The sequence below is a fragment of the Montipora foliosa genome, chromosome 12, assembly GCF_036669935.1.
Source record: "Montipora foliosa isolate CH-2021 chromosome 12, ASM3666993v2, whole genome shotgun sequence".
NCBI lineage: Eukaryota > Metazoa > Cnidaria > Anthozoa > Scleractinia > Acroporidae > Montipora > Montipora foliosa.
Window position 1 is genome coordinate 15242743 of NC_090880.1, and position 5000 is coordinate 15247742.

Sequence of the window (5000 nt, forward strand, 5' to 3'; positions counted from 1 at the left end):
AAATGGTTCATGTTAAGAAGTTTACTGAATTTTGTTCATCTTTTTAAGGCACAAAGTCCAAGAACATCCCCACTTCACTTCACTGGCCCAAAAAGACAGCACAGAAACGACCAGTGCAAATGAAGATTTTGTATTAAACTACCACAAATCAAAGCTGGTAGTTGGATTGATTTGATGATACTATCAAAGAGGGTCATGGGGAAAGGCTTCATGACCTCTACAAGTTTGCCCTTCTTATTTTCAAAGCAAATGGGAAATCTAAATATTTTATGTCATTTTTCTTTACCTGGTGAAATTAGGGGGGCTGTTGTCAGAAAAAGGAGCACACAATCTTAAGTGGAAGAGGTTCTATAACAAACATGGCATCAAAGGTGGAAATATCCCTCTTGATTTAAGAATGGAGCACATGAACAAAGATGTGAAGACAATGTGGAAAGCACTGTTGCTAACACTGTAGAGCCTGTGGAGCTGATCATGGATGCCATCGACAAGGAGTCAGTGCTAGAGTTGGGTTTCGAGCCCAAGGAAACCCTGAGATTGCTGTTGCACAGGTCACCAAGGCCGTGATGCAACTCAGAGCCTTTTGACATCAGAGTGGCAGAGTAGGGCACCCATCGTTCATCAACTTCCCATCCAATCTTGTTAAAAAGTTAGACTACCGCGACCTCCATTCATGGATGACAGGCCTCATGAAAACATGGGAAACTGTGTACAAACTAAGGTCTGAATGAGAAGGCACGATCAAAATCAATTTATTTCTAGGTACTATTCCGAAGGAAATGATCAGTTCTTGCCAGCTCTAAATTTGTGACATTAACAGTTTTAGTTTACTCATGTCTCTACAGAGAACAATTGTTGTAATTATGAAAGAAGGCAAAACATACCATTCTTTTATTTTACCACTGGTACATAACTGTCATTACTTGTAGAGTAGATTTCTACACTTTCAAAATTTTTGCTTAGCGTGCACTTATCACACTTGTGAAACATATTCACCTGAAAACGAAGCTATTCATTTTATTGTCAATTTCAATGATGAAAGTAACATTACTTTACAGACAAACTTAAGGCCTTAGGTGTCTGGATTTCGACCGATCTCGTGGTTAGCATGAAAGCAAATTACAACGAAAAATTAAGAAAGGTTAGAAACTGCTTAAGCTGCTGGGAATACCGTCGTCTAAGCCTGTTAGGGAAAATCGTTGTATTAAAAAGTTTAATCGCTTCTCAGATTCTTTATATTCTATCACCGTTGCCAACGAACTATGCCACTTTAGATGTGATTAATAACATGTTCTACAGCTTTCTCTGGAGTGGAAGGGGGGACAAAATTAAGCGAGATGTTATGATCAGTGACTACAAAAATGGAGGTTTAAGGATGATCAACATGGGTCAAAAAATATTTGGACAAGGATAATAGTGGTAAATGGAAATTGTTATTTGATTCTGAATTACACGATTTTGGCGGGGCTGTTATCTTTAACGGTAACCTCAACAAAAATGATTTGGCAAAGTTCGTACATGTATCAGACCCCTTTACAACAGAAATTCTAAAAATCTGGTCAGAAATCAGTTATGACGATAACATAACTTCCACCGAAAATTTGGTCTCCTTACCTCTGTGGCAAAATTCACTTGTGAGAATTGTAAATGAACCTATTTACGACAAATCATGGTCTTCCAAACGATTACAAAACGTCAGGCATTTAATGAAAGACACAGATAACCTGCTATCTTTCACTGAATTCAAGGAACGCTTCGAGGTCAAAACAAATTTTCTTGTTTATCACAGGGTGGTATCGTGCATAAGATTGTTAAGGAATGCCATAGAAGACAAAAATGAAAAAACCAGAAATTTCAGCACTTTTGTAGAAAACTTCATAAAAGCTCCTAAACCCAATAGATTGGCTTACGAAAAGCTGATCAGCGCTAAACAGAGCAGCCCTAGGAAAAACCAAGAGAAATGGTGTGTCGACTGCAGCCTTCACTGCTCCAAAACAATTGACTGGGAGATGGCTTACAAACTCCCTTTCTGCAGCACTAAATCTACCAAATTAATTATTTTTCAGTTTAAACTACTTCATAGGCGTTTAGCGACAAATGATTTTCTAAATAAAATAGGCATAAGAGAAAACGATATTTGTACCTTTTGTAGAACGGAAAAGGAGTCTCTTTTTCATTTATTTTGGTCGTGTAGTGAAATGTCTTGTTTTTGGTGGGGCTTTACAAAATGGTTGGCCGAAAATCAAATAAAACTAAAATCCAACATTTTCACTCCCGATATCATGATTGGCCTGAGATCGGACACCCTATCTAACATAAAGCAATACTTTTACTTCCTTGTTTCCAGATATTACATATGGTCCTGCAAAACGAAGGAAGTACTGCCAAAAATAGAAAGATTTCCTAGTTTTCTATCTTCTTTAGTACCTTTTAAATCTTAAACCTCAACAAAATAAATGAATTAATTTAAATTAAAACATGTTTAGTATAAACGATTTAAAAGGAAGCCATGCATGCACGGAATAGATTAATAATTTAGCTGAGAAATCGTAGTAATGACTTTTTTCTTTTTTGTTTATAGCTTACTGAATACGTGTATGTTATGTAATGTATTGTATTATTGTATTCCGGTGTAAGTAAATGTTGTTATTTAAGAAATAATTAAAAAGAAAAAAAAGTTTTAAAAGTAATCATATTGTGTTGTAGAGTAAGTATTGCAATTGCATTATTGTAAGTAGCACCTGTAATTGTAAGTGCATTGTATTGTAAGTAGTGCGTAAACAATTCAATTGTTAAATGGTTTTGATGGTAATATAATGGATTTTAGTAGTTGTCAATTGTGTAATTGTTGTAAATTGTGTAAGCAGATGTACCAGTGTTGTAAATAGTGTAAATAAATAAATAAATAAATAAAAAAAAAAAAGGAAACATTACTTTGAAAAAGATTATGCTGATTTGTCAAATTTCCTTTCACTAAATATGCACCTTTGGAGTAAATTGACTGTGTTTTCAACCTTGTTTACGCAACAAAACTTCAACAGTAGCAGTATTGAGAATTTATCTCTTTCACGAGCTTTTCAGGATGAATAGAAAAGTTGTTGTTGCTTCACTTCTTTGCCATTTCATTCTTTGGCAATAAAACATTTCATCCTATGTTGTTATACTCTGATAGAGATCATCTTGACGTAACTACGCTCCCTCAAACGGCTGATAGAACCATCGCCTGGTAACTCGGGTTCTCTCTTTGCCGTCTTGGGAGCGTTGATGATGTCCAGATGATCTTTATCAAAGTATCAAGACATAGGATGGGACATTTTATTCCTTCATTAATTAACCCTTTCACTCACAATATCTGAATAGTAATTCTCCTTAGTGAGAACTATATACTTTCCTGTACTCTAGTGGGGAGAATTTTGTGGTCCATCGATTAAGTGGCCTGAAGTTGATGATTGTCTCAATTATCATCACCTGTTTGCTTAACAGTGTATTGAAATTATAAGGAGAAGTTGCAAATCGATCACTTCTGGAAGTGAAAGGGTTAAACATAAGAAATAATATATAAAGTCTACTCTAAATCTTACGGTATGTCCAATTCACATGGTTCACCTTCATTGTCATACTCAGACCCAAGTAGGTACTCCATGTCATAGGTGCTAGTCTGCGTAGAAACAGTTTCCCAGTGTGCTCATGACCACATGAAATGTCTTCACAGTCATCAAACACATCATTGAGAACCTCATATATCATCATGGCATGTTTGGCAGAAAAAACTGCAACAAATTTCAGGACATCAACAAGTGTTTGTCACACTTCTCAATAATTTCTCCAACAAGCTGGCTTGAAAATCCGTGACAGTCTCCAAATGCCATAATGGTATTGGACGTAATGCTACCTTTCAACTCAAGCAAGGCACTGTGCAGGAGCTGCTTGTCATCTTGTGACATCTCTCTCACTTTCATGGCAACTTTAGTTTCAGTTTCACTTGTGGTGATCCTACAATCACTTCTTCCACAGCTGCACTGCAATGCACAGGCGCTGCAGCAGTCATGGGCTGGTTGCATAGGGGTGATGTTGGCATCCAGTGAAGCATAAGCTGCCACCCGAATGCAACCAGGCATTCTGAGAAAGTCTTTCACTTCCTCTTCACAATGTCCTGCTCGTTGTCCGTGGTAATACAATGTTATCTCTGAGGGCAAACCATCTCTGCCAGCACGACCGGCCTCCTGATGGAAGTCCAAAATGCTTCTTGGTGGTCCATACATGATGACCCTTCTGATGTGGGGAAAATTTACTTCCATACTGAGGGCTGTTGTGGCCAACACAACTCTTGTAACTCCATCTTCTTTGAGGCCTTTGGTGAGCCTTTCTTTGTTGCTTTCAACTGTAAGGGAGTGGTAAATTCCAATTAAACAATCTTCCCTCTTTCTTGACGTTCTCGGTGAGAATGCTGCACTGTCCAGCTTTACCAGAAACCAGTTCACAATTGTTGCTATATCCCTCACTGTGCAAGAGAAGATCAGAGTTTGCGGAGTGAGTGGTCCCTTCTCCTTAAGTTCATTTACAAGCCAGGTCAGCTGTCCTACTGTTTCATCCTTTTTGACCTTGCAACTTTAAACTTCAGGTTTTCCCTGTTTGGACTGGGAAACAACTTAACCATTGTCTTGTTGATTGTCAGTTACTGAGAAATGGTTTTCTGTGTGCTTTCGTCTGCAGTGCCTGTAATAACCAGAAGGGGCACTCCTAGAAGGAGAAAAGAAAATATACTCGTTCCAAAAAAATGTTACTATAAATGATATACAGTGTGAACTGTAGATGTTTACCAAGTTTATGAACATTTAGCCCAAGCAGATGAATCTATGCATCAGGGGGGAGCGTGTGCAGTGTCATATGATCAATGGTACTAATGCAATAGATATGTTACGTGTAGCACATCTATAACTACCACATAGCCGGTGCCACATGCCCCCATTCGCACGAAAAGGTAAGGTAACATCTTTATT

General features: G+C 37.7%; 1 pseudogene; it reads right to left on the reverse strand.

The window, feature by feature from the left end:
- The window catches only part of LOC137980877 (uncharacterized), a 13035-nt pseudogene that overhangs the window by 5481 nt on the left and 2554 nt on the right, over positions 1 to 5000 (reverse strand).